The 7,992-nt window shown below is 38.5% G+C and overlaps 1 long non-coding RNA gene across 1 annotated transcript; it reads left to right on the top strand.

The window, feature by feature from the left end:
* The first annotated feature begins 680 nt into the window (after positions 1 to 680).
* LOC132041400 (uncharacterized) lies at positions 681 to 3,275 on the top strand. Its single transcript, XR_009411015.1, has 2 exons — positions 681 to 2,223; positions 3,002 to 3,275. It is a non-coding gene; the product is annotated as an uncharacterized LOC132041400 (long non-coding RNA).
* The last annotated feature ends 4,717 nt before the right edge of the window (positions 3,276 to 7,992 follow it).

Here is a 7,992-nt window from a genome sequence, read left to right as displayed (position 1 = left end):
GCTGGAACTGTGTCATATCTAGACTAATCACCTCTCCTAAGTACTTCTTCGGCCTACCTCTACCTCGGTATTTGTATCATAATATCCACACAAATTATTCTGTACAAGGAAAAACTTTCAACGCTCAACATAATCTAAATAACGGCATAGTTTTAGATTTCGCAAGGCATAGTTTACATTTAACTTCGGTATATATATCACAACATCCACACATATTGTGTCAGACAAGGCAAAACTTTCAACACTCAACATAATTTGGAAAATACAGCAAAACTTATGCCACATAATTTAATTCTTATAGAATTTATGCCGAGCGACGCAAAAGTTCAGTTTTCGAAGATAAAAAATGTTACAGAAATTATGGATTGGGAAGTAGGTCTGGTCCTCTCGATATATTCAACCAATAAACAAGGGCAAAAATTCAAGATCATAGATATAAGGGTCAAAAAATGAAAGGCCATTGCGTTTGAAGAACAATCTGTGCAAAAAAAAATGGACAAAAGGAGCTCAGGCATGTAGATGTGTATTTACGAATCCGCGACTTTTGTAGGACCAAAAAAAAAAAAAGTTGAACCAAACTAACACAAAAAAAAAGTAGGTTTCACGCACTAATTTAGTGCGTGAAAGGACCAAACTGCAAAAATAAAAGTTTGGCCTTTCACGAAGTTATATCCCGTATTTTCGTACGTTGGATTATTCATAAGCTGAGGTGGATTCCACATGTCAAGATTTTTTTAGGACATATGACAAGTTATATGAATAATATATGCAAAGTTAAACACAACCCAAGAAGGACCCTTGAGCCAAATCAAAGTGAAAGCCCTCCAAAATAATATTTTTAAGATACGTTTTCGGGTGATTTGATTTCGGGAGGTCATAACTCTATCAACGTTTGGGAATTTAGGAAAACTCCCAGAATGAAAGTTTTAGATAATTGAAATAGCTTTTCAACCATAGGTCGTGGGTATGCATGTGACATCGGGATAAGGAGATATAGACATTTTAAGGCAGAAAGGTCGAGCTGAACAGTGAATTCGGCCCAACCCAATTCCAACTGGGCTCAGGCCCATTACCTATGATATTTAATGAAAATTTTCAGCTTTCTCCTTCATTTTTCAGACCAAAATTTCCAGAATTTTTAGAGATAGAAAGAGAGAGGAGAGATAGAGAGAGAAACCAAATTTCTACCACAATCTAAGCCCCGAATCGCGAAGCTCATGAAGAGAAAAGTGTTGTACGTCGCGTTGCCTTCAATTTGAGCTAAAAATCAGCCAAGAAGGAGAGGGTGGAAGTGGTTGCTGCATACTTAAGGTAAGATTAAGGTCCATTTTTCATTGTTAACAAGTTTATTTAGATTTTTAACAGATTAGAACGGAGAAAATAGCATTATAAACTCGTTTGTTGTTTTGTTGGGATTTATGGATTAAGGGGCTGTTTTAAGTGGATTAAATGGATGGAATTAGCTGAGTTATAATATATAATAATTGTTGATATTGTTGTTGATGTTGTTGATAAGTTATTGTTCTTGAATTTGGGAGAATAAAGTATATAAAGATATTGTATACAAAGCGTATACCGGGCTGTTTTGTGCCGATATTTGGGGCTATTTTATGTAATTTTCGTGGCTGTTTTGTGACAATATTTTAGGGCTGTTTTATGTAATTTTCGTGGCTGTTTTGTGACAATATTTTGGGGCTGTTTTATGTAATTTTCGTGGCTGTTTTGTGACAATATTTTGGGGCTGTTTTATGTAATTTTCGTGGCTATTTTGTGACTATATTTTGGAGCTGTTTGGTATAATATTTGTGGCTGTTTTGCAATGATATTTTGGGGACTGTTTTATGGTTGTATTAGACTGTTTATGGGCTGGAATATCGGGGATTGGCTATAGTTGTTGCTGTTATATTATGGATATACGGAAATAAAGAAGTGTATACAAGCATTGGCATCCGAATGTATATTGGGCTGTTTTGGGAGCAATTTAAGAATGGATTTAATTTTAGTTTGATATGAAATTGTTGGTATTTTTATTGATGTTTGGCTAAGTTGGAATTTCGAGGATTGTTAAATTTACAGGGGAAATGCTGCCCGAATTTTGTTAAGTTTCATTCGTACTTGGATTGGTTAGTAAGTGATGTGGATAATCTAACTGTGGCCTATGTTATCTTAATTTAAGACCTGCGAGCTCGAGAAGTAGACGTTGGACATTAGATAGAGTTCAAGGTATGTAAGGCTAGTCTTTTCTTTCTAATGGCATAAATCCTATAGCATAAATTTCTTTCCTCTTCATGAGTTCCTATTTTTTTTCTTTTCCGGAAAGCTAAAAGCCTAGATCCATAAATGTCTATATAAGATAAGAGATATGATATGATGATGCCATATTAATAATGATGTTATTTATTGCTTACACTCACCTTATGTACTAATTCCTTCAAGGTGAGGCAGAATGTCAATAATTGCTCCATAATGGAATCGGGGGATCACAACCTTACGTCACCCCGATAGAGTATAGTTGATCTTGAGCCTTATGCATATAATATGATAAGATAAGCATATTATGATAAGCATATTATTACAAGTATTTTATGATGAGCATGTCATGAGCATATTACACCGCGCCTAGTTGGCCGGGCAGTCACTGCTAAGGCGGGCAGCTATACGGATACACCATGACCTTTTGGCATGGGCATACACCACTAGTGGGCGGCATGAGATGGTACTCCAGATGCGGGAGGCCTGGACGCGGGCTAATGTTGACGATTATCCCTTTTTGTTTCGATATGGACGGGCAGCTTGCATATTATGCATATATGAGATTATGATGAGTAGGAGTAAGACAGCTTGCATTACTTCTTTTATGATTGTCATTCAGATTTAGATGTTTCATATTGATGTTCCCATTATATTATCACTGTCTTTCTTCATTGTTTATGCCTCTCATACTCAGTACAATATTCGTACTGACGTCCGTTTTCTTTGGACGCTGTGTTCATGCCTACAGGTAGACAGGGAGGTGAGCTTGGTCCAGACCCTTAGTAGTTGTCAGCTGATTGAGAGCACTCCTTTGTCTGGAGGTGCTTATGATTCTTCTTTTGGTATATATGCATATTTTGGGCACAATGGAGTCTTGTTCCGTCTATATGTTTAGTATGTCAGTAGAGGCTCGTAGATACGCAGTGCGGGTCAGATGGTCTCACAAGATGTTATTATTATGTATATATTATTTTGATGGCCGAGAGGCAAATGTATATAAGTATTTATATTTCTATATAAAATATGATTTTCCTACAATTCGTGTATAAAATTGGTAAAAGAGCATTAAATGAGTAAGATGAGTATTAGAGCGAGTGGTGCTCGGTGGCTAGCCCCGGATACCCGTCACGGCCCCTAGCTGGGTCGTGACAGAAGTGGCTATCGGAAGCGATTCGGTCGTAGGAAGTGTCTACGAGCTGTGTAGTAGAGTTTTGTTTATGGTGTGTAGCGCGCCACATTTATAAACAGGAGGCTACAAGGCATTTCGGATGGTTACTCTTCTTTCATCTCTAAGATCATGCAATAAAGCTAAGCCGTAGGAAATGAGATTCCTTATATTAACCCCTGATTGCAGCAGAAGAATGGTAATAATAGAGGAAAGTGATTGATGACATGGAAGGTTACGAAGGTAAGCCCCTTCGTTGCGGCTACGTTATCGAAATATGTAATACTATGATGATGAATTGATTGTCAGAAAGTAAGTTAGTGTTCATATGATAAGTTCAGTTATAAGTTGAGAAAACAGCAAATTGAAAGAATCAGAATAAAGGTAAGCGATGGTACGAAAGGTATGTGTCGAATAAACTAAGAATATTGAGATATGATTGAAATATAAATCTGAAGAATGCAAAAAAAAGTAAATAAGAAGAGGTAACAGGGCAGATCGCTACTGGATCAGGTACATCTCGAAGTGCGATATATGAGGTACGTTACGACATCTTTGTGCTTTTACATGAAAGTAGGAGCCCTGTGTGGCTGAGGTATGTCGTGTACACACACACATACACATATATATAGGCCCTGTGTGGCATTGTTGGTATTTGCTGCTTGCAGGTTTTGGGATAGTAAGAAATATAGAGGAAACTCTGCCAAAATTTTCCTAGAATCCAAAGGAGATAAGATATAAGCTTGTAATATGTCCTAACAAGAAAAGATGATGTGCAAAAGAGTAATGGCAGAATGATATTAAGCTAGGAGTATCGTTAATGACTATAAGAGCTGAGTTAGATACTATTGAATTGATAGTAATGGCAGTATAAGAGCGACATTGATACGGTAAAAAGAAATGATAGATTTTGAGGTAATTATGGGCATGGATTGGTTGGCCTCGTGCTATGCTAAGGTTGATTTCCGAGCAAAAGTAGTTCGATTTCAATTTCTGGGAGAGCCCGTACTTGAATAGAAGGGTAACACGGTATCCCCAAAAGGTAGGTTTATTTCCCACCTTAAGGCAAGAAAGATGATAGCTAAAGGCTATATTTATCATCTAGTTAGGGTTCATAACACCAAAGCCACGTCGCCAACTTTCCAATCTGTTCCGGTAGTGAATGAATTCCCAGATATATTTCCAGACAAACTTCCAGGTCTTCCTCCAGAAAGGGAAATTGATTTCGCTATTGATGTATTGCCGGACACCGAGCCTATTTATATTCCCCCTTATCGAATGGCTCCGACAGAATTAAAAGAGCTAAAGGCACAATTGAAGGATTTGCTTGACAAGGGGTTTATAAGGCCCAGTTCGTTGCCATGGGGAGCACCAGTCTTGTTCGTGAGAAAGAAGGACAGTTCCCTCCGAATGTGCATTGATTATAGGTAATTGAATAAGGTGACGATAAAGAATAAGTATCCTCTCCCCAGAATTGATGACTTGTTTGATCAGCTGCAGGGTGATAAATGGTTTTCTAAAATAGATTTGCGATCAGGCTATCATCAAGTTAGAGTTAGAGAAGCGGATATTCCTAAAACTGCTTTCAGGACAAGATATGGCCATTATGAATTCCGAGTAATGTCGTTTGGGTTGACTAATGCCCCGGCGGTATTCATGAATTTAATGAATAATATATTCAGGCCATTTTTTGATCTTTTCGTGATAGTATTTATCGATGATATTTTAGTGTATTCTCGCACAGAATCAGAACATGCAGATCATTTGTGAATTGTCCTTGGAATTCTTTGAGCTCGAGAATTATCTACAAAGTTCTCAAAGTGTGAGTTTTGGCTGAATTCTGTGACATTTTTAGGTTATGTTATTTCAAATGATGGCATACGGGTTGATACTCAGAAAATTGAAGCTGTAAGGAATTGGCCGAGGCCTATAACACCCACAGAAGTGCGTAGTTTTTACGGGATTGGCAGGCTATTATAGAAGATTCGTAGAGGGATTTTCCTCCATCACAGCCCCATTGACAAAGCTAACCCAGAAATTGATCAAATTTCAGTGGAATGATGATTGCGAGCGCAGTTTTCAAGAGTTGAAAGACAGATTGACCTCAGCTCCAGTTTTAACACTTCCAGAAGGGCCAGATGGTTATGTTATATATTGTGATGCTTCTGGTGTGGGGTTAGGATGCGTATTAATGTAGCATGGCAGGGTTATTGCATACGCTTCGAGACAGTTGCGGAAACATGAAAAGAACTACCCAACCCATGATCTTGAATTGGCTGCAGTTATTCATGCGTTGAAAATGTGGAGACACTATTTATATGGTGTACACGTCGATATTTATACGGATCACAAGAGCCTTCAGTATATTTTTAAGCAAAGGGAGTTGAACCTACGGCAGAGGCGGTGGTTAGAATTATTGAAGGACTATGATATAAATATTTTACACTACACCGGCAAAGCAAATGTGGTAGCCGATGCGCTTAGCCGTCTATCAATGGGCAGTTTAATTGAAGTTCCCAGAAAAGAAAGAGATGGTTCGTGAGCTTAGCTAATTAGCTAATCTTGGAGTGCATGTAATTGATTCGAGCAATGCAGCAATTAGTGTTAATGATCCTACAGTCTCGCCTTTGAATATTGAAATAGAAGAGCACCAGTATGAAGATCCACGAATGTGTCATTATAGGGATGTATCTCGTGAGAAACAAAAGTCTCCATTTGAAGTTTCCATGACCGGAATTCTTAGATATCGAGGCAGGTTATGTGTTCCTGATGTTGCGGAATTGCACCGTCGAATTTTAGAAGAAGCTCACTATTCTCAGTATTCTATTCACCCAAGTGCAACAAAGATGTATCACGATCTTAGAATGATATATTGGTGGGATGGCATGAAGAAAGACATAGCAGAGTTTGTGGCTCAATGTCCGAACTGCCAACAAGTAAAGATTGAACATCAGAAGCCAGGAGGCTTATTGCAAGCAATGGAAATCCCTACGTGGAAATGGGAAGTGGTCAACATGGATTTCGTTGTAGGGTTACCCCGTTCCCGAGGCAAACATGACTCTATATGGGTGATTGTGGATAGATTAACAAAAGCAACTCATTTTCTTCCAGTCAGGACCACATATTCGGCTGAAGATTATGCCAGGTTATATCTCAAAGATATTGTGCGACTCCATGGTATTCCAACATCTATTATTACAGATAGAGGGGCATAGATTACAGCTAAATTCTGGAAGTCTTTTCAAGAGGGCTTAGGTACCCAAGTGAAGTTTAGCACGCATTTCATCCGCAGACCGACGGACAGGCTGAGCGGACTATTCAGACTTTGGAGGATATGTTAAGGGCATGCATATTAGATTTTGGTAGTAGTTGGGATGACCACTTACCCTTGATTGAGTTTGCCTATAATAACAGCTATCACTCCAGTAGTCAAATGGCTCCACACGAAGCTCTATATGGGAGGAAATGCAGATCCCCAATCGGATGGTTTGAAATAGGAAATGTACAGCTAATAGGCCCATAATTGATTCAACAAGCGGTAGAAAAATTTAAGGTGATCCGAGATCGATTGTTGACAGCCCAAACTCGCCAAAACTCTTATGCGGACAATCGCCGACGGGACTTGGAATTTCAGGTTGATGATTGGGTATTTTTAAAAGTGTCGCCCATGAAAGGGGTGATGAGATTTGGTAAGAAAGGGAAGTTGAGTCCCCGTTACATTGGACCCTATAGAATTATCCGCAAGGTAGGTCATGTAGCCTATGAATTGGACTTGCCTTCAAGCTTGAATTAGTCCATCCAGTCTTTCATGTCTCAATGCTCCGTAAATGTCTTGGAGATCCTACGAGGATTGTTCCAATGGATGATGTGCAAGTGACAGAAAATCTAGCATATGAAGAAGTGTCTGTTGCCATCTTAGACAGGCAAGTACGAAGACTTCGAAATAAGAAAGTAGCTTCAGTCAAAGTGTTGTGGCGAAATAACAACCAGGAAGAAATGACTTAGGAAGCAGAAGAGAAAATGAAATCCACATATCCGCACTTATTTCAACCCCCAGAAGAGGTTCATGATGAAACACCAAGGTTATAAGGTATGTACACTTTCTTATTTATGCATATTGGTCATGTGTAGCCAAATTTTGTTACAATTATATTATGGCCCTATAAGGCACAGTTACTATGAGTTATTGTGACAGGATGGTAGTGTCATATTACAGGGAAAACTTTGGCGAAATTTTTGTAAAATTTTTGAATAGTTTAACATTCGAGGACGAATGTTCCAAAGGGGGGAAGGATGTTATATCCCGTATTTTCGTACGTTGGATTATTCATAAGCTGAGGTGGGGTCCACATGTCGAGATTTCTTTTTTTAGGACATATGACAAGTTATATGAATAATATATGCGAAGTTAAACACAACCCAAGAAGGACCCTTGAGCCAAATCAAAGTGAAAGCCCTCCAAAACAATATTTTTAAGATACGTTTTCGAGTGATTTGACTTCGGGAGGTCATAACCCTATCAGCATTTGGGAATTTGGGAAAACTCCCAGAATGAAAGTTTTAGATAATTGAAA

Source organism: Lycium ferocissimum, unplaced genomic scaffold (genome assembly GCF_029784015.1).
Source record: "Lycium ferocissimum isolate CSIRO_LF1 unplaced genomic scaffold, AGI_CSIRO_Lferr_CH_V1 ctg1011, whole genome shotgun sequence".
In the NCBI taxonomy this organism is placed as follows: Eukaryota; Viridiplantae; Streptophyta; class Magnoliopsida; order Solanales; family Solanaceae; genus Lycium; species Lycium ferocissimum.
The sequence above is the reverse complement of the archived record's forward strand: the minus strand, read 5'-3'. Positions and strand labels throughout refer to the sequence as shown.